General features: G+C 41.4%; 1 protein-coding gene across 4 annotated transcripts in view; it reads right to left on the minus strand.

Annotated features, from left to right (window-relative positions):
- ARID3B (AT-rich interaction domain 3B) overlaps window positions 1-22,884 on the minus strand; it is a 51,698-nt gene that overhangs the window by 23,209 nt on the left and 5,605 nt on the right. The gene's annotated exons all lie outside the window — the stretch shown is intronic.

The raw sequence follows: 22,884 nt of genomic DNA on the forward strand, positions 1-22,884 counted from the left end.
TGGCAAATATGCCTTTGTTGACATTCTTGAAATCGCTTCCTACCTTTATTCAGTTGGGTGACTCATTCCCCAAAGCAGGCACATCTCTCGGGGAGGCCTCAGTCACTCCCAGCTGTGCTAACAACACTGGAAGCAACCTCCGTACATTTCAAGCTTAGAATTTAACATCTTATTTTGAAATTATCGGTCATCCCCACCGTACTGTAAGCTCTTTGGGAGCAAAGGTGTCTTATCTATCTTTGCACGTCCAGCATACAGCACACTGCCAGGCACTTATTAGGCCCCAGGGAATTCGTGATGAACTATAATCATTGTTAAAAGGCATTAACTGGCTATTTGAACCAATTAAGCACCTCTTCAGAAAATATACAAACACATATACCATACAGAGAGTCAAAGAGGCCCTCTGCTAGTGGGGACTATGAAACGTCAGTAGAAAGCTGCCGTTCACTGCTGCTCCACTGGCCAGTGGAGGACCCAGTGGATGGGACCAAATGCACTAAGCCCAGCACACTCTCATTTCTCCCCTAGGACCACAGGCACATGTATGCACATGCACACACATGCCACACAGCTGGCTGGGGTGTGTTAAGTGGTTGGGGAGGGGCATCTGGGGATGGGGAACGAGTTTCTTGGGAGGACATTCTTTGGACTGGAAATTCTTTGGAGGAAATCCTTGGCACAGGGATTTCGTTGTAAAACCAAGCCAACAAAATGGAAGCCTGGTCTTAGTCCATTCTCTCCCTTTAATAGAGCTTGCCTGAAAGTGGAGGTATTATTCAGTTATATTTTGGGGTCACCCTGTGCTTCCCCTGCTCAAAGCAGGCTCTGAGATGTAGACCCACTGCAGAGCAGCAATTTAGCACAGAGGGAGGTAAGTACAACCAAGAAGAAGTGACACCCTGTCAGTTGAAACGAAACAGGCTACACCAAATTGTTTCCCTGCTTATCTAGTAAAAGACGTGTAAGGAAGTGCTCAGTAAATGCCATCTGACTGTGCACTCAGCATCTCCCAGGCAGATGTTGGAGGAATCTTCCTCAAGCACCTTCAGCTCAGGGAGGCCAACAACCAAGCAGGTGGAACACTGTTTAATAAAAAAAAAAGCTAAAACTCACCCCGACACTCTAATTACAGTCAACAGAAATCGGGTGTCATCTGATGGCAACTAGCACAACGAATAATCAAGATGAATTATGCCTGTCAGGTCAGCAAAACCGAACAGAGTTACAGTCCTCCTTTCAAAGGATGCAGTAGGTTGCCCTAATGCCCAGTGATTTCGTTTGAGCCAGTAATTCCTGCTGGAAAGTCAATTATCGTGGGAGCCCCTATCGGCTGAAAGACATTTAATGGGGGATCATTGCAGCTTCTGTTATGTCAGCTGTTTACTGTGGCAGCTCAATTCCCAACTCTCTCCAGCTGGAGATCTGAAGCTGATTCTGTTCACAGGAGGATTCTTTCTCTATTGGTCACCAAGGGAGATGAAAACAGATTTTTTTGCTAATTACAGTAACTTTTAGGCACTCCGAATGCTCACTCAGAAACTATTTAACACTCTGTTGGGTGGCGAGGATGGAATCCACAACCTAGATTCTCAGACAGAGTTTTCTACAGCAGGAGAGGAGTGTAAAAACAAGCCCGTCAGTGTAACCACTGTGTGACTACGTGTGAAAATAAACACCCAAGTGTGAGAGCTCAGCTCCAGGAACAGAGGAGAATGCCTTGGAGGATGGGGTCTGGGGGTCATTATGACCCCCTCCCTTCACTTTCTCCAGCTCTGCCCAAACCGCAACAGAATCTGAACAGTGGGATGGTCAGACCTTGCACTAAGGGTGAACTATTTTGCTTAAAAATCTGTTTAGTGATTGGATTTTAGCCTGAAACGCCCCTGACTCAGTGATCACAAAGAACAGAGAAACCTGCCAGAACAGGGTAGAAATGGGACACTAAACTCTTTGAGCAATGCCATTGTTTGACCCATTCCATGGATAGGAATGTCAGCTACCATTTAAAGAAGACACGCGCACAAGAGTTGCCCAGGAGTGCAGGCGTTTTCTTTTGTCCAGTTCCAAGGCCAGGATGGTCCATTGCTTAATTGAAAAAATTATTCAGTTGGGGCTGATGGGGAAACATCCACTCTCTTTGCATTACTCTGTTTGTCTTGGGGCCGTTAAACTTCGACTCTGCTTCACAAGATTTTCTGGCTGAGGTGAGAGTAATTTCTGAACCCTGCCCGTCCTTCACAGTCCAGCTGGAATGCCAGTTCCTCCACGAAGCCTCTAGCCTCTCCCCACCAGACAGAATCAATGCCTTTCTCCTCTGGGCTGTGTCCCCTTGGGTTCTGGTTCCCTGTGCCTCTGCCTATGTTCCCAGTCTGTAAGCATCCTGGCAGGGTACCCCCAGCCCTCAGGACATGGAAAGCCCTGACATATCTGCTGAAAGACAGGGATGGGCTCTCCCATGAGACCACCAACCCCACAACACCTCTCTTCTCTCCTTTCATTGGGAGGATTACAGGCTTCAGCAGTTATTTTCTTGATTCTTAACTCTGACCAATTGCTGCACAACATAGCTCACTTATGCAGTTCAGGTTTACGTGCAGGAGGGTTCTTGGTCTATCAACATGGTGTGGGTGTGACTGTTGGACAGTTATCAGCCCAGAGAAATGATTCTTTTCTTCAATGTTGAGTGTGTCTGATTGAGATGGTAGTGATGGAGGAAAGCAGGGAGTGGTAGAGGCAAGTACAGGGAAAACATATCCAAAAAGAGCCAGCTCAACAGGTTAGGGATCCAGAGAGGTCCCAGAGAAACACAATTCAGATAAGGGGGCGCTGCATGCACGTCTCACCTGCCCAGGGAACAGGCTCTGTTACTCCCCCATGGGCAGCAGGCAGAAATGTGTGCGAGAAGTCAACAGTAGCCAGAGTGGTCACTTATTGCTATTTACAACCTTTTCAGCCTCTCCTACTTGAGAACTCTCTTTTAGCAGCTTTGATCTCACCAGGGGCTCACAGGAAACAGTTTATTCCCAAATACTCACCCAAGACTAGCTTTGGTTACTATATCCACACTAGCTCATTTTCCCCTGGGAGGCCACAGAGTGTTCTGCCCTCAAAAATGGTAGTGAAAGAAGGTTGGGGGGAAGGAGAAAGGGAAGCAGGAAGCTAGTGTCTGTGCACATTCTGTGTATCAAGGACTGGGCCAGACGCTTAAGAAGCATTTCCTCACTTAATTCTACTATGTTGAGGTGGTTATTTTAGAGATGGGAAGACAACGGCTCAAAGAGCAAGTAACTTCACCTGCCCAAGGCCTCAGAGCTTCTGAGTCGTGGTGCCAGCACCTAAACCCAGGGCTGTCTGGCTTTCCTTGTTATACCATGCTGCCACGTGGGCTGAAAGAACAGTAGAAAGTTCTGGGTAGGGATATCAGGAAGGGAGAGAGGGAGAAAAAGAATGAAATCCTCTGACCATACAATGCCGACAACGTCAAGTCATGGCTCTGGGAGGCTCCTATCAGTGGGAGATTTTTTTATTTCTTGATTCATCTCACTGGCTTCATCTGGGAGAGGCAGCCAAACAGAAAGCCAGCCCTCACACAACACTTGCCCAGGAGACTTATCTGGGATAGTGAAATAAGGATTGCCGGGGGGTGGCCTAACGGTGTAGTGGTTAAAGTTTGCACACTCCACTTCAGTGGCCTGGGTTCGCCAGTTCAGATCCTGGGCACGGATCTACACACCACTCATCAAGCCATGCTGTGGTGGCAGCCCACATAGAAGAACTAGAAGGACTTACAACTAGGATATACAACTATGTACTGGGGCATTGGGAAGGAAAAAAAAGGAGGAAGATTGGTAACAGATGTTAGGTCAGGGCCAATCTTCCTCACCAAAAAGGTAAATAAAAAGCATACCTTAAAAAAAAAGGAATTGCTAACTTTTTACCACTACCTCCCAAACAGAACATTCTGGGTAGGATGGGCCCCCATGTTCCCCCAGGGGACAGGGGATCAGGAAAGAAAGACAAGCAGGTTACACCTCTGAGGGGATCAGAGAAATATGGCAGCTAGCACGGTGACATGCACATAAAAGCCTTCAAAAAATAATGACTCTAAGTCTAACTTGACTGCTACTCAAAATTAAAACAGTGCTTCCCCAACACTTCAGCCTCGGGAGATTGAAAGACGGGGGAAATGTATTCACTGTGTTTGAAAATCTAAAAGGCTGCCTGTGGAAGAGGAAGCAGGGTTTTTTTGTTGTTCGGTTTTTTTTTTTGTTTTCCTCGAAAGCCCCAGAGGGGAGAACTAGAGTCACTGGCAGAAGTAACCAGGAAGATTTCAGGTTGATAGAAGGACTTTTCTAACAATCCAAACTGCCCAGTAATGCAGTGGGCCTTCTCAGGAGATGGGCAGCTTCCTAGCCCTAGATGACCATCTGTCTGGGATGTCATGGTGTGGAATCCAACAAGAGACAGGGCTGGACGAGAGGGCCTCCAGGGCTCCTTTCTGTCCTGAGAAGTGAAGATCCTATGCCAAATTCATTCAACACTGATTTCCGGAGAACCCACCCCAGGTCGAGCACTGTGCAAGCTGCTGAGGAGGATACAAAAAAACCAGCGGTCCCACCACTGGGAGCTTTACCTCCCGGTTGGCAAAACAAGCTGAACACACAGAGCACTGAACAAAGCGAGTCAAAGTACCAGGACACAAAGTGCCCGGGAGGTGGAGGAGGGGTGGGGGAGATTTACAGTTTAAATGAGCCTGGAGAAGGGGATAAACAAGGCATGTTTTGGCAGGGAGGATGCAAGTCAGAGTAGTTAAAGTGGAAACAGGCTGTGAGATGCCTTGAATACCAGGAGGAAGTTTACACTCCGAACTGTAGGGAGGCAGTGGGTGTTTTCTGAACAGACACACAAAGGATTAAATCAGCGTTTTAGATTATTTTAATGGCCCAATTTTGTTGGAAAAAAATGTAATATATACACACAAATGTATGTAGACACCTACTTGGATTGGGATTTTCATTTTTCAATTTTTTCCTGATATTCAATTACGTACTAACGTTGATCACCTTAGATATACCAGATACTGTGAAAGATTCTGAGAGGAAAAGAACAAGACAGGTAAGAGCCTCTGACTTGGCGCAGCTTACAGTCTAATGGAGAGAGAAAGAATCAAAACACTTTTTCTTTTTTTTGGGAAGATTGGCCCTGAGCTAACATCTGTGCCCATCTTCCTCTGTTTTGTATGTGGGATGCCTACCACAGCATGGCTTGCCAAGCGGTGCCATGTCCACACCCAGGATCCGAACCAGCCAACACTGGGCCGCCGAAGCGGAATGTGCGAACTTAACCACTGTGCCACCGGGCCGGCCCCTGCTTTTTTTTTTTGTATTAACTTTTGAATCATTTGTCAAGACCCATTACTTGCTCTCCCCTGCCAACAAAGAAAATCTGGATTGCACTGAAATTATAAAATAATTTAGTGAACTGACACCTTCACAATATTTAGTCTTTCAAGCAAGAGAGCAGTATGACTCATTTAATAAAATATATTTTTAATGCCCCTCAGTAATGATTTACAATGTCAATACGTTACTTTTGTAAACAGTATTGAAGATCTGAGAGGGAAGCCAGTGCTGGCCACTGGGCAGTCTCCCACACTGAGAGCCCGCTCAGGGGCTGGCGGAGTAGCAGCCCAGGGAGGAAGGACTTTAAGCAGCAGCCAAATCAGAATCAACTGGATCTGGATTGAGGGGATGAAAGAGAAAGGGCAGGATGAATCTGAATCTAATCGTGAGAAAGGTATGTTCTGACGGAAATGGAGAGACGCTGGGCAGAGGATCAAACAGGAAGCCTTTGAGCACTCATGAAAATAGGCCACTGTCTCTGGGGATGGGTGGGGGGCGACAAGACCAATCCCACAGCCCTAGACAAAGCCAGGTTATGGCAGCTGGCAGCAGCAGGAGCCAAAGGCTTACTGCCAACTTTCCAATGAGGAGAAAGGGAGTATTTATCCAGTGTCTCCTGACAAGAAGACTACCTTGTGCCTTTCTTTTTCCTGGGATTTAAAAAAAGCCCAACCAGACCACGCCTCTAAGACCTTAGGAGCCAGCACTGCATTCCTGAGAGCTGTACCTCCCCAGAGACAGGAGTGCCTGACTTTAAAAGCAATTAAGTATCTAGGCTATTTTAGGATTACTCCTTGACCACCTGGAATATCTTATTAAAGCACAGCTCAGATGTCCAAAGCAATTTTAGTTCCCATTCCTCACTCCCCCGCAAGGCAAGAGTTAACCCTTGCCTCCAGGTTCAAAGCACAGAGGCTAAGCCGCCTATTCTTCACTTGGGCTCCCTGTATTCTGAAACCTCTAAGAAACTGTCCCGTCCTTAGCACACCATCATGCACACTGACAACTTCTATAGAGATTCCTGAGTGTTCTCTGAAGATACAGAAGAGTAACGTGTTTCCTTTCTGTCTACTCTCTACAATCGGATAGATTCTGAATCCCAAGGTGAAGGATCTGGGCAAATGCCTAGGACCTGAACCTCAAAGTAGTCATTAGTAAGGGGCTGATCCCACGCTCATGGACACCAATTAATTACTCTGAAATACAAAATGCAATTGAAGTTCTGATTTGGGCTGAATACTGCTGTTGCTAGTATTATTACTATTTTTTAATAAGCAATGCATAAACTACCTTCTCTTTGGCTAGGTTTGTGGCTCTGCAGGTATTATCTGTACCGCACTTGTGACTGCTCTACTGCTGGCCAGGCTGATGATGTTGTAATGTTAAAAGTCCAATTCCCAGATCTTGGTAGGAAGAAAAGAAAGCTATCTTTGTCCTCCTACCAGTTTTAACTGATTCCAGGAGGTAAGGAGACATGCACAAGAGGGTAATGGGCAGGATTATAGGAGAATCCTAAGAGGAGAGGGGAAGCCCAGGAAGTAAAACAGATACTGTTATAAGCAACACTGTTGGACTACAAAACCCTCCTGATAAGATCAGGATTACTGCTCTTAGCTAAATCGCTCGGGCCTTGGAAGCACTAGAGTTATAATTATCAGATGCACACCTTCCGCTGTCAGGTAACTTTAGCAGGAACCAGAAAGTGCCTCCCCACCTCTTACTAGCAACAAAGATCAATTCAAACTCGGTGGCTTGGAAAAAGACTAAGGACACTTTTCTGATGAAGCAGTAGAAAGGAGGATGGGTGGGGGAAGGGAGAGAGGGCGGCAGGCCTACCTTTCCATCTAGGCACACAATCAGTCCACGCAGTCAATAATCAAGAAGACTGCCCAGAAATGCTCTGTTCCTACAAAAGGAGGCAGAGAAACTAAAATGCAATGTTGGCGACGAGGACAGCTCTATGCCAAAGAGTGAAGCGGCCCAGCCAAGTCCAAGTCTGAGAGCCACAGAGGAAGGCCTTGTTCTCTGCAGAATCCAAGTTGGCAGTACTGCTCATTCCACCCCGAGAGCCACCTACCACCTGAGCTTTCATAATGGCCGCTGACACCACGCACACCACAGAGCTCAGAGTCAGAGCTGGAGAGCAGAGCGGGAGAACCCCTCATCTGACAGAAGGGGAAACTGAGCGCCAAAGGCAGTGCTTCAGACAAGTTTCCTAAAAACTTCTCTTTTTCAAACTATATATTTTAAATATATAGGAAGACCACGTTTTTAAAAAATGCTATGATAAATTATTTTATACAGTAAAAAAAAAAAGTCCCTCTTTCATTTTCAAGTTTCGGATTCCACAGAGCAGGTTTCCTCAGACAGAACACACTTGTACTTCTGTTTAAAAGTCAACCCCATTTACCAGTTTGAGAGCTTCTCTTAGGGCTTCTCCCATCCCCACATCCCCATCCCAGGGGGTGGTCCTATGGCATACAAGTTCCAACTCTGATGCCAGCTGTCCCTGCACTGTCTGCCACCTCTCCCAGGCTATGAGTCTCTCTCATACAGGGACAGAAGCTTATTCCTCAATGAGGCCTGTGCACCCAGCACAGTCCCTGGCAGATGGTAGGGACTCAAACGAACGTCAGTACCTGAAGAACAAGCCACAGGAATAAACTTAGAAGTGCCTCAGGCTAAGTGATGAATTTGGGGCAAAAAAATCGCACACTTAAAAGGTGGGCTTCAAGTTCTAAAATACAAGTCCATAAAAAGGATCTCAAAGGCAATATAAACCATTTCCTAAAGATAGCAGTTTAATTTTTAGGTTCAAGAGGATAACAGAAGAGGGTGCATCAAAGAAAAAAAAAGAGAAAACAGGAGCCTATTATCTAAGTAAAATTAGCAAGGCTTTAAAAAATGATAATATTCAATGGTAACAAGGGTTGGGACAATGGGATCTCCTATATTCCCATAAAGGAAATATAAAAATGGCATGACCTTTCCACAAAGTCACTTGCCTTAAAATGCCCATCACAATAAAAACAGCAGCAGCAGCAACAACTAGCAAGAATCGAGTACTTACTACATGCCAGGCCCTGTTCCAGTATTTTATGTGTATCAAACATTTAAACCTCAGCACAATGCTCTGAGGTGGGTACTATTATAACCCCCATCTTTCAGATGAGAAAACCAAGGTACAAGCAAGTGATTTGCAGAAGGTTGCAAAGCAACCAAACAGTGGAGCCGAGAATCAAATGCCAGCAGTGCACCTTCAAGTCCCTGCTTGTAACAGCCTCACTTTTTCAGTCTTCTCCTGATCTTGTAATACTGTTCTATGAATCTACCCCACAAAAATTAATAGAAGTACAGTACAATTCTATTTATAATAGCAAAAAATTAGCAACAGCCTAAATGTCTTAACACTAAAGGAATAGGCAACAAATGAAGGTGCTATCCACGTGACAGACCATTGTGCAGGCCTTAAAAAGAACATTGCCTTTTAAAAACGTTCAATCCCTACTCCACATCCTTCCCATTAATTCCAGGTGGAGTAAAGATCTACATATAAAAAAAACCCATAAAATAACAGTAACAATATATTTTTTTATAATCCTGGGGAGGGGAGGGCTTTTTAAATTATGACAGAGACCACTGAGGGAAAGATCAATAGATTTAGCCACACGAAAATTTTAAATTCCTACTTAATGAAAGAACTACAAATCATGTTGAAAGACCAACAACTGTGAAAAATATCTGACACACAAAGACAAGGGCCTATGCCCAAGAGCTACTACAGATCAATAAGAAAAAGATAACAGAGTAGAAAAACAGGTAAAAGCAACAAAAACAAAACATAACAAAACTCATGGAATGCACCAAAAGCAGTACTAAGAGGGAAGTTTACAGGGATAAACATGATCAATAAATATGATAAACAAAGATGTCAAATAAACAACCTAACTCTATACCTCAAGAAACTAGAAAAAGAAGAACAAAGTAAGCCCAAAGTTAGCAGAAGGAAGGAAATAATAAAGATTAGAACAGAAATAAACAAAACAGAAAATAGAAAAACATCAACGAAACTAACAGTTGGTTTTTGAAAAGTTCAACAAAATTGACAAACTTTCAGCTAAACTAAGAAAAAAGAGAAGACAAATAAATTCAGAAATGAAAGAAGAGACATTACCATGGATGCCACAGAAATAGAGACTACTATGAACAATTATATGCAAACAGATTGGATAATCTAGAAGAAATGGATGAATTCCCAGAAATTTACAGCCTACCAAGGCTGAATCACGAAGAAATAGGGAGTCTGAAGAGACCTATAACTAGTAAGGAGATTTAATCAGTAATCAAAACCCTCCCTACAAAGAAAAGCCCAGAACCAGGTGGCTTCACGAGTGAGCCTACCAAATATTTAAAGAAGAATTAATACCAATCCTTCCCAAACTCTTCCAGAAAATTGAAGGGGAGGGAACACTTCCAAAGTCATTTTATGAGGCCAGCATTACCCTGATGCCAAAGCCAGAAAAAGACACTAAAACAAAACTATCTGATGAATACAGATGTAAAATCCTTAATAAACTTCCAGCAAACCACATTCAAGAGCACATTAAAAGGATCATACACCATGACCAATTGGGACTGATCCCTGGGATGCAAGAGTGGTTCAACAGACAAAAATCAATCGATGTGATACAACACATTAAGAGAACCAAGGATTAAAATCACATAATTATCCCAACAGATGTAGAAAAAGCATTTGACAAAATTTAACACCCTTTCATGATAAAAATACTCAACAAACTAGGAATAGAAGGAAATTACCTCAACATTTTAAAGGCCTTATATGAAAAGCCCACAGCTAATACCATACTTAACAGTGAAAAACTAAAAGCTTTTCCTCTAAGAGCAGGAACAAGGCCAGGATGCCTACTCTTTCAGTTCTATTCAATATGGTCCTGGAAGTCCTAGCTAGAGCAATTAGGCAAGAAAAAGAAATAAAAGGCATTCAAATTGGAAAGAAGTAAAATTATCTTTTTGCAGGTGACATGGTCTTACATGTAGAAAACTCTAAAGATTCCACACACAAAAAACCCATTAGAACTAACAAACAAATTCTGGAAAATTGCAGGATACAAAACAAACATACAAAAATCAGTTGTGTTTCTATATACTGACAATGAACAATCTGAGAAGGAAATTAAGAGAAAAAAATCTCATTTATAACAGCACTAAATAGAATAAACTACTTAGGAATAAACCTAACCAAGGAAGTGAAAGACTTGTACACTGAAAACTACAAAACATTGCTGAAAGGAATTAAAGAAGACACTGATAAATGGAAAGACATCCCATGTTCATGGGCTGGAAGACTTACTATTGTTAGAACGTCCATACTACTCAAAGCGATCTACAGATTCAATGCCACCCCCATCAAAATCCCAAAGGCATTTTTTAAAGCAATAGAAAAAAAACTTCTAAAATTCATATGGAACCACAAAGGACCCTGAATAACTAAAATAATCTTGAGGAAGAATAGAGCTGAGGCCTCAAAATTCCTGATTTGAAAACATATTACAAAGCTACAGTAATCAAAATAGTATGATACTGGCATAAAGACAAACACAGAGACCAATGGAACAGAATACAGAGCCCAGAAATAAACCTACACACATAGGGTCAACTGATCTTTGACAGGGTGCAAAGAATATACAATGGGGAAAGGATAGTCTCTTCAACAAATGGTGCTGGGGAAACTGGATATCCATAAGCAAAGAATAAAATTAGACCCTCATCTTACACCATACATAAAAATCAACTCAAAATGGATTAAAGACTTAAACATAAGACCTGAAACTGCCAAAGTGCTACAAGAAAATATAGGATACAAGCTTCACAACATTAGTCTTGGCAATGATTTCTTAGATATGACACCAAAAGCACAGGCAACAAAAGTAAAAATAGACAAATGAAAGTACCTCAAAATAAAAAGCTTCTGCACAGCAAAGGAAAATAATCAACAGAGTGAAAAGGCAACCTACAGAATGGGAGAAAATATCTGCAAACCATCTCTCTGATAAGGGATTAATATCCAAAAGATATAAGGAACTCCAAGCCAGCCCTGGTGGGCTAGTGGTTAAGATTCGGCATTTTTACCGCTGTAGCCCAGGTTCGTCTCCCAGTCAGGAAACCATACCACCTGTCTGTTGGCTGTCATACTGTAGTGGCTGCATGTTGCTGTGATGCTGAAAGCTATATCATGGGTATTTCAAACACCAGTAGGGTCACCCATTGTGGGCAGGTTTCAGCAGAGGTTCCAGACTAAGACAGACTAGGAAGAAGGACCGGCCCACTCACTTTTGAAAGAACTGGCCATGAAAACCCTATGAATAGCAGTGGAACATTGTCTGAAATAGCTCCAGAAGGTGAGAGGATGGTGCAAAAAGACTGAGCAGGGCTCCACTCTGCTGTACACAAGGTTGCTAGGAGTTAGAATCAACTTAGCACTGAAAACATGGATCTTCCACAACTTAGCAAAAAACCAAATAACCCAATTAAATAATAGGCAAAAGACTTGAATAGATATTTCTCCAAAGAAGACATACAAATGGCCAACATGTATATGAAAAGATGGTCAACATCACTAATCATCAGGGAAATGCAAATAAAAACCACAATGTCACCTCACATCTGCTAGTATGGCCATTATAAAAACAAACAAACAGAAAATAACAAGTGTTGACAAGGATGTGGAGAAACTGGAATCCTTGTGCACTGCTGATGGGATTGTAAAATGGTACAGCTGATAGGGACAACGGTATGGAGGTTTCTGAAAAAATAAAAAATAGAACTACCATATGATATAGTAATCCAACTTATGGGGATATATCCAAACGAATTGGAATCAGAATCTTGAAGGGATACCTGTACTCTCATCTTCATTGCAGCATTGTTCACAATAACCAAGATATGGAATCAACCTAAGTGTCCGTTGATGGATGAAACGATAAAGAAAATGTGGTATATGCACACTGGAATATTATTTAGTCATAAAAAGGAAGGAAATCCTGCAATATGTGATAACATGGATGAACCTGGAGGACATTATGCTAAATAATGTAAATATTTCAATAAAAATTTAAATAAATGTAAATAAAGTGAAACAAGCCAGTCACAGAAGGGCAAATACTACATGATTCCATTTACATGAGGCTCTAAAGTAGTCAAACTCATCAAAGCAGAAAGAGGAATAGTGGCTGCCAGGGTCTGTGGGGAGGGGAAAAGGGTAGTTGCTATTCAATGGGTGTAAGTTTTAGTTGTGCAAGATGAAAAATTTCTAGAGATCCGCCATACAACATTGTACTTACGGTTAACAATATGTACTGTACACTTAAAATTTGCTACGACGGTAAATCTCACATGATTTTTATGATTAAGAAAGAAAGGGGCCTGGTGGTGCAGCGGTTAAGTTCGTGTGCTCTGCTTCGGCAGCCTGGGGTTCCCTGGTTTGGATCCCAGGCACAGACCTACCCACTGCTTATCAAGCCATGCTGTGGCAGCATCCCACATATAAAATAGAGGAAGATGGGCATGGATATTAGCTCAGGGCCAGTCTTCCTCAGCAAAAAGAGGAGGATTGGCAGCAGATGTTAGCTCCGAGGAGGGAAGGTGGGGAAGGAAGGAGAGGGAAGGAAGGGAAGAGGGGGAGGGAGGGTGGAGGGACGGTGGAGGGAGGGAGGGAGGGAGGGAGAGAGGAAGGGGGGAAGGGAGGAAGGAAGAAAAATGGGCAAAGGCTACAAGCAAGATAAGTCACAGAACAAATACAAAAAGCACATAAACACTTGAAAAGACAGTAATATACATATACCCACTGATACAGCAAATTCAACCTCTAGAATAATCTACTACAGAAATACAGACACAAGGGCACAGGGTTATACAGCATCCATGAAGAGAGTCTATATTTATACTAAATATACACACACACACTCTCTGGGACCACCCACTTAAGGTAGTTAAATATCTAGAAACAGCCCTAGAGGCTGATTCACACCTGACCGTGGCATCCTCTGGGATAAGGGGGTGGATGGGAAGGGCAGGTGGGCAAAAGGACACTCTAATATTTTTCTACAGTATAAAGTTTACTTTCCTATATTGTTTTAATTTTTCATGAGCATCTATTCACATTACTTATGTAACTGTGAGATAAGTGATTATAAAAATGTTAATAAATAGATCTTTATGAACACATATGGAAAGACAGCCATAATACTGAGTCAAAAAAGTAAGTTGTAGAATAATACGCAGAGTTCCTTTTTTTTGTTAAAAACAAGCAAAATGTATTTGTGAAGAGAAAAAGTTCTGAAAAGGTAAAGACCAAACTGGTAACAACAATGAGCCATGGAAAGTCAGGTTGACATTTACTTTTCACATTTCTATATTTCTAAAATTATTTGAGTCAATATAACTTCTGTAATATGTTTTTAAAAAATTAAACTATTTTAAAATAATACTTTAAAATAAATTTTAATGATAAAAATTGCTTGTGGACTGTTAGGTGATAAAAGTTGGGCACAAAATTATACATAAAACCAAAAAGTATCCCTATAATAGGATTTTTTTGTAAACACAGGAAATATAAGAAAATGTTTACAGTTATATCTAAGTTATGTGACTACATTTTTTTCTTTACAAATTTTTGTATTTTCCATATTTTCTAATGAGTCTGAATTACTCTGACAATCAGAAAAAATAAATCAAAGTTACTTTTGACATAAGGAGCCCACCGAAGAAGATCATCCTCACCCTCCTCTGTCTGGAATGGGGCGAGAGGGAACACGGGGAGAGGTGAGCACGGAGGCTGCAGTCAGGCCGCCTGCGTTCAGAGCCCAGCTGCCCCACCAGACTGCAAGCAGCCCATTCCACCCTTCTTCCCTCCTCTGCAAAATAAAAACAAACCCGTGAAGGGAGGATACTATCAGGGCTTGCCTCACACAACGCAATGAAAGACGGCAAGTACTTGGCACATGAGACATCAAGTCTAAGTTATTAAAAATCAAAAATCAAAGAAAAAAGCAGAAAACAAAACCAGGAGTGAGGATAGTCTGATGTGGAGAACTCTACCGCTTCCCTCCCTCTCCAAAGAAAACCTTGCTTAGAAATGATGGATACAATGTAATACTCCACCCCCTACACACAGGGCTAAGCTTGAAACCCAGAAAGGCAGCAGAGCCCACAGCGCCAGAAACAAAAAGGAAGGAATCAGCAGTGAGCAGACACGGAAGCTGAAGGGCTCAAGGGAGAAGAGATCCGGATAGACTTCTTAACAGCTGAAGGCTGAAGACTGGGGATTTAATCACCCCCAAGGGAGGAGAGTCCAGGCTACCAGCCCCCTGCATGCCAGGAACCAGAATCGAGATAAACGCACAAAGCCAGAGGCCATGAAGGACTACACTTCCACCCCCCTGAAGTGGGGCCTAAAAAACTGCTTACCACGCTGGAGAAGCGAAGCAAGGAACCTTGCCATCTGCCAGAGGCCTCAGGGAAAAAGAGGGTCTACAAGAAACAGACTGTAGACCAGGCACAGATGTAGACCCCAAATTCACATTACGCCAAACCAATGACAACCAGCTAAATTTGCAGGACCCAGTAGAGGAGAAAATAAAACTCCCTTACGAATGCTTCCATAAACCAAAGCATACAAAACTTCCATGGAAACAAGCCCCAACTCAAAATGAGCTTACATTAAAACAAAAACACATCACCACAAGAGGAAATAAACCATCATGTGCGAGAGTAACAGGACACAAGGAGAACCTGCACCCCAAGAATTAAGATAACAACAGAATAATCTAAAAGTTTCAATAAAATAAGCATGTTTAAAGAATGGCAGAATGCTGGTAACTGTTGAAAGCTGGATAAGGAACACAGATGGTTCATTACCATTCTCTTTTTTGTATGTTTGAGATTTCCATAAAAAAAGTTTTAACAATTCCATAAGATAAAGTTTTTAAAAAGTTAAAGATGTTCAAAAAGCAAAAGAACTAGAAACCATATGATAAGAACAGATTTTTAAAAGCCAAAAAAAGTACAGGGGCTGGCCCCGTGGCTGAGTGGGTAAGTTCGCGCGCTCCGCTGCAGGCGGCCCAGCGTTTCGTTGGTTCGAATCCTGGGCGCGGACATGGCACTGCTCATCAGACCACGCTGAGGCAGCGTCCCACATGCCACAACTAGAAGAACTCACAACGAAGAATACACAACTATGTACCGGGGGGCTTTGGGGAGAAAAAGGAAAAAATAAAATCTTTAAAAAAAAAAAAAAAGTACAGAAATTAAACACAGTATTAAGATAATATTTTAAAAGTTATTAAGTAGAATAGAGATGAAGAATTAGAAATTGGAAAACAGAATGTGAAAATATTCCAGAATGCAGGAGAATGACATAAAGAGAGAAGGTTATGAAAGAAAAGATACATAGAAGACTGAATGAGAAGGTTCCAAGTACTTCTATTAGAATAATGGTCAAGAAAAAATAGAAGCCAAGGGGAAAAAAAAATAGAAATCAGGTTGAAGGAGCAGACCAGGGGCCCAAGTAGGATAAATAAAAATAAGTCCAGACCTAAAATACTGTAGTTCAAGTGAAAAATAGCAGAGTCAAAAAGAAAAGTCTTAAAAGCTACAAAAGAGAAAAAGAATTCACAAAGGTGACAATTAGACTGAACATAGATTTCTCAACAGCAAAAATAGTTGCTAGAAGACAATGGAATCATACCATCAAAGTGTTAGGAAAATTATGGCCAATCTAGAATCTAGAGCTATGAACAATCATTGAAAAGTAAGGGCAAAAAAACCAAAGATATAAATTAAAACTTTTTTCAGACACACTAGGACTGAGTTTACTATATACAAATCTCTGCTAAGAGAGTTACGAAAAAAGGAAAAAGACGACGGAGCCCAAAGGGAAATAGTGAGATATGAGGGAGGAAAAAAATGGATAAACTTGCTGGGAAGTCTAAATAAATATTGACTGTTAGGGGAGGAAAAAAACTAATTTGGGGAAGGGATCAAAACAAATTGGATATAAATTGCTAGCCACAATAAACTGGAAGATGGTAGCAGAGAAGTGGAAGTTAAAACTAGAATTTCTAAGGTCCTAATATCGTTTGGAAGTTGTGTAAAAAGGAAAGAATGCAAGTAAAAAATCTAAAAGTAATCAATAAAAGAATAGAAACAGAAAGTATAACTTCTAAACCAGTAGATGAGATAAAGACTGAATAAAGAAAACTCAATCAAATGAACAAAAGATAGGAAAGGAGAAAACCAGAAACAAAGTATGGTTAAACAGGAAATCCAAAGTTAGCAGGCAAAAACAGGTTGAAATGTATCACAATCCTACTAACTACATGGCTTAAATTAACCTAATAAAAAAGATAACCTAATAAAAAAAGACAGAGATTTCAGGTCTTTTATATGTGATCTCAAGATATAAAGATTTGGAATGTGTAAGGAAAAAAAATGTACTAATACTAATCAAAAGAAAGCCAGTCTTACACTGGAATATTTTAATTCACCTCTCTCTGAAGTGACAACACAAACAAAACTTAGTAAGGATAAGGAAGATTTGAACAACACAATTAATAAGCTCGATCCAATAGACAGATATATAGCCCCACATCTATCAAACAGAATATACATTCTTTCCAAGCACATATGGAGAATTTATAGAAACAGATCATATACAAGGCCAACACAAAGGATATCATAACAAATTCCAGAAAATTGGTATCATGCCAGTTCTCTAATCACTATGGTTAGAGTTTAATTATAAGCTATAAATTAATATTTTGAAAAAGATAAACCCCACATATTTGGAAACTAAAAAACTTTTGAACAAGCCATTGGTTAAAGAAGCAATCACAACTGAAATTATGAAATGTTTAGTACTAACCAATGAAAGCATTACATATCAAAACGTGGGATACAGCAAAGTGCGACCTTGGGAGAAATCTAGATATGTTAAACATACAACAAAATAGGCTTAAAAATAGAACAGACACACACACAGAGAACAAGCAAAATTGGGGAAATCTAAATAAGATCAGTGGATGGTATCAATGTCACTATCCAGGTTGTGATAGTATACTAGTAGTTTTATAAAATGTTACTGGTGGAGAAACTGGGCAAAGTGTACAGGGATCTCTCTAAATTATTTCTTACAAGTGCACGTGAATCTACAATTTCTCAGTGAAAATTTCAATTAAAAAAATGCACAATGTGTAAGTCAATACGACCTTAATAAAATAATTCTAAAAAACAGCCAAAATCCCTAACACTGACACTACCAAATGCTGACAAGGATGTGGAGCGAAAGGAACTCTCATTCATTGTTGGTGGGGATGCAAAGTAGTACAGCCACATTGGAAGACAGTTCGGCAGTTTCTTACAAAATAACTCAGCAATTGTACTTGCTGGTATTTACCCAAATGAGTTGAAAACTTATGTCTACACAAAAAGCTGCACACAGATGTTTATAGCAGCTTTATTCATACTTGCCAAAACTTGGAAGCAACCAACATGTCCTTCAGTAGGTGAGTGGATAAACAAACTGTAGTACATCCAGACAGCAGAAAATTATTAAGTGCTAAAAAGAAATGAGGCTATCAAGCCATGAGAAGACATGGAGGAACCTTAAATGTGTATTACTAAGTGAAAGAAGCCAACCTGAAAAGGATACATACTATATGATTCCACCTAGATGACATTGTAGAAACAGCAATACTATGGAGACAGTAAAAAGATCAGTGGTTGCCAGGGCTCAGGAAGGAGGGAGAGATGAAGAGATGGAGCACAGAGGATTTTTAGGGCAGTGAAACTACCCTGGTATGATACTATAATGGTGGATATATGTCATTACACATTTGTCAAAACCCACAGAATGTACACCACCAAGAGTGAACCCTACTGTAACCTAGGGACTTTGGGTGACAACGATGTGTCAATGTAGGCTCATCAACTGCAACAAATCTATCACTCTAGTGGGGGATTATGATAGTGGGGGAGGCTGTGTGTATGTTGGGGCAGGGAGTATATGGGAAATCACTGCACCTTCTGCTCCATTTTGCTGTGAATCTAAAACTGTTCTAAAAAATAAAGTCTACTTTTTTTTAAGAAATGAAATGGTGCCATTCACAAAAACAAACAAACAAAATGCCACAAGGCAAATTAAAAGAAAGGAGAAGAAACAAATTTTTATTCAGTGCCTCTTATTTGCCATCACTCTGCTGGGTGCTAGTATACAATGACAAGCAAAACACAGATGGTCCCTGTCCTCTTGGAGCTTTACCATCTAGTGTGGGAATCAGATATCAAAGAACACAAATATAAAAGTATAATGTTTAATGAGAGCATATACCCTGATCTATACTAAAGGTGAAGACAGTGTCTCTGAAGAAGTGATGTTTAAGGTGAGGACTGAAGGCTGGGTAAGAGTTAACCTGGAGGAGTGTCCTAGGCAGAAGGACTAGCATATGCAAAGGCCAGGGTAGTTGCAGTACAGTGACAGGTCAGGAGATTGGTAAAAATAAGGCTGGAGAAGCCGGCAGGGATCAGATTATGCAGATTCTGGCTTTTCCAATTAGAGCAACTCACATCATACTTGGAGGGTGTTAAAGGAGTGACATAATCTGATTTGTTTTTCAGAAGATCACCCTAGCTGCTGGGTAGAGAATGGATGGGAAGGGCGGAGACACAAACCTGTTGACAGCTACAGCAGTAGGTAGGGAGCTTGGATTACATAAATGATGGTGGAGGAGAGAAGTGACAGGATTCTAGATATTTAGGTGAGAGAACTGGTAACACCTCGTGATGGACTTGACATTACTACATGGAGTGACAGAGTAGGAGGTATGAAAGACAGTCAACTCCAAGGTTTCTGATATGAATGACCAAGTGGATAGAAATGCCATTTACAGAGAAGGAAAATAAAGGAGGAAATAATTGTGGGGGAGTAGGTTGGAAATCAAGAGTTCGGCTTTATATGTGTTAAACTTGAGATACCAGTAAAACTTCTAAGGGGAAATGTCAAGAAGGTAGCTGGGAATATATCCATTGAGCTCAAATGGAAACATGAGCTCAAACCATATATACTGGAGTCAGTGGCTTGTGGATAGTATTTAAAGCCATGAGAGTGAAAGAAATTGCCCAGGGGGAACATACAGAGAAGAGTGTTTAAATCTGAGCCCTAGGGAACTTGGAGCTCTAGAGGTCAGATAGAAGAGAAAGAGATAAAGGAAAATAAGCCGATAGAGAGGCTATAGAAAGTAAAAGAAGAGACTGTTTCAAGGAGAGGGAACTACTGTATTCAATACTGCTGAGAAATCAAATACGGTGAGGGCAGGCTGGGCACCGCAAAATGGTGGTCACTGGGAGGCCTTACCAAGAGGAACTTCAGGGACATGGAAGAAACAGAGTCCAGACTGAAATGCGCTGAGGAGTGAGTAGGAGGTGACAGTGGAGGTAAGGAGTGCACACAATCCCTCTGAGAAGCTCTGCTGTGAGGAGTGGGGGACAGCTAGGACTATAGAACAAGCTGGAAGGAGACTGTAGTCACAGGAAAGCGTTTAAAAAGCGACTTCTCATTTCCCTGTAACAATCAAATCAGGTAGATTTATGATTAAAGGGGATTGTTTTAAATTTGGGAGATAGTAGAACACGGGTGAATGTGGAAAAGGCTTCAGAAGAGAGTGAGTCTAAAGAGAATGGGGAGTTCACTGATGGAGCAAGTCCTCAAAAATCAGGAGGGAATAGTCTCTGGTAAGATGGATAAGGACCCAAGTTAAGTCAGTGATCATGTATTTATAAGAATTTAATATAAATAAAGCTTACTAAAGAACAAATATGCACATATCCTTATTTTAATATGGAAAGAAGTGGCTTCAAAAGTGCAATGGTTTTAGCTCACATAATCCTGAAATGTTTCAGACAACTCCAGAATACTAGAGTTTGGTCACAGTTCTTGAAAACTTGAAAAGGAGTTGTTTTAGAGTCTAGGATTTATGGGGCATCTTACCTACAAAGATAGTAAATACTGAAAAATTATAGCTTCAACAAGTATTTAGGTGCTAATGACAATTTGACCTAAACTTTGTATGATGGTATAGCTTTTCCAAGATCTTTCACACTCATATTCTTCTTCCACCTTTGTAATATCTTTAAAATTGCTCCGGGAGGATGGCAGGAGAGGATTATCATCCACTGGGATAGATGTATGCACGAGTTCAGAAAGGTGGGTTAGGACACCTGTCCCAAGTACTATAGAAAGCAAGTGGTGGAGCTGGGATCTAAATGCCCATCTTTTGGCTCTAAAATCAAGGCTGATTTAATAATTAAATCTGTTACGTAACAAGTCTGCTGAGTAATTACGACTCAATCTTTTGGGGTTAATGTCTAGAAGAGCAACCAAGCTCTCTCACAAATCACCACAGACATCCTAGACATCATGGAATGCTGGGCTGGAAGAATGAGTGCACGTTCTAGGTCCCAATCCTCTCTCAAGTGACAGAGTCTGCTCACCCAGATGACTACAGGTGAAGACATGAACTCAACATGGTTATTGAAAACAGAAGTGAAGAAAACTCAAGGTTGCCAAACTTCTCAGTTACCAAGACCAAAACACAAATGAACAGAGTCCAAGGCAGTGTCTGATGAAAGCACAACATACGATCTCTTTCTAATTACACAATCTAAAGCAGGGTTTCTCAACCTTGGTACCACTGACATTTTGAACCAGGTAATTCTTGGTTGTGGAGGACTGTCTGTGCATGTAGGATGTTTAGTAGAATCCCTGGCCTCTACCCACTATATGCCAGTAGCACATTCCCCCCAGGGCAGCAGTCATGACAACCAAACATGTCTCCTGACACTGCCAAACATCCCCTGGGGGCAGGGTGGGGGTGGGGGCGTAGGGAGGAGATCACCTCCAGTTGAGGAACACTGATCTGGATGAATTTCACTGTTACTATAGAAGTTGAGGGCACACAAGAGAGACCTACAAAGAAACTGGGGAAAGCTTATGACCTTATTTATTTTCAGGCAATAGTTTGTACAATGTTTACAAAAAGCATCAGATGTTTCAAAGACATGCAGTACACACCAAGAAAAATAGGCCCAGCCCAGGAGACCACACCTTACTACTTAGAGGGACTCTTGGTAATAGATTCTGGAGACTAAGCATCCTTCTCCTCTTCACATTCAGTAACCAAACTGACTGCCTGCCAAAGTATGCAGAGAATCAGACACACACACTCTGGCTCCCACATGCCTATCAAGCCATCGCTCATCTTTCTATTCTATGGGAGACAGTCTGTGCCCTTCTGGAAAACTAGCTCCACTAATGGGCTCAAGACAGACAATGCCTGCACTGCCTGAACCGACCTCTTCCCAGGAGGACAGAAGACCTAATAGGCCAGCAACACCCCCCAGTTGGTTGCATGCTGACAGGGCTCTACTGATTTCCCTTGAGAGAAGGGACACTCAGCTCTTTGTTTCTTGTCTTGTTTTACAATTATTTACTCTGCCCATGGAAATCTGATGGGCTTTAGAACCCTCGGCTCAATGGCATTATCCATCTTCCCATTACTCTGGTGTCAGAGAACACCATGCTCTTTCTAACAATCCAGGCCTCAGCAATTATTTTCTAAGAGTTTCTTCAAAGAGAATCCATGAAATAATTTTGATTTTACATGTTCTAAGAAAGGAATTTCAGAAACAAAAAATAATCTGTGGAGCCCTTAAGCTTTTCAAATTTTGCTTTTCAGTTGACAAATGCCTGCTGCCTGTCCCTCCCCAACCTCTAAAATTACTTTGAGTACTCCTGTTGGTTTACCAAGCTATGCTGTAGACGAAATCAACTTTTGTATTGGTGTAGGAACGTTTGAAACAAAATCCTATTTTAAAATATCTGCAGCACAGCTCAGACTGGGCAGTTGCGCTTCAGCTGACTCAGGACCCAGTTTCCCTTGAGGTTCCCGCTCTGCCTCCACTAGACCCCGAGCTCTTTGAGGGAGAAGCACGCCTTTGTCCAGGGAACAGAGGCCTGACCCAACAAGCCTCTGTAAAAGTTTGTTGTGTAAAAGAACAAAATGGACACTGTAACATATTAACAAGATCATTTTGCATCAACTGTAAAAGATCTTTGTTAATTGTTGCTGGAGTAAGTGACACTCTACTTCTGCTCTCTAGAAGTTAATTGCATAAGAGACAAAAGACTGGACAATTAAAAAAAGCTAGTCTCATAGTTTGTAATGGTTCCCATAGGCTCTCCCTAAGGATGTTATTTTCTTAGTCCCCCTTCCAAAGCACAACTAAAAAGTTTTTTTTTAAATTCCCAAACACAATATTTACTACTTTAAAAGTGGGGTTAGACAAAGGAGGATGACACAGGCCAAATCAGTTTTGAAAAACTAAATTCAAAAGGGGAAAAGGAGAT

This window comes from Equus asinus, chromosome 2 (assembly GCF_041296235.1).
Source record: "Equus asinus isolate D_3611 breed Donkey chromosome 2, EquAss-T2T_v2, whole genome shotgun sequence".
In the NCBI taxonomy this organism is placed as follows: Eukaryota; Metazoa; Chordata; class Mammalia; order Perissodactyla; family Equidae; genus Equus; species Equus asinus.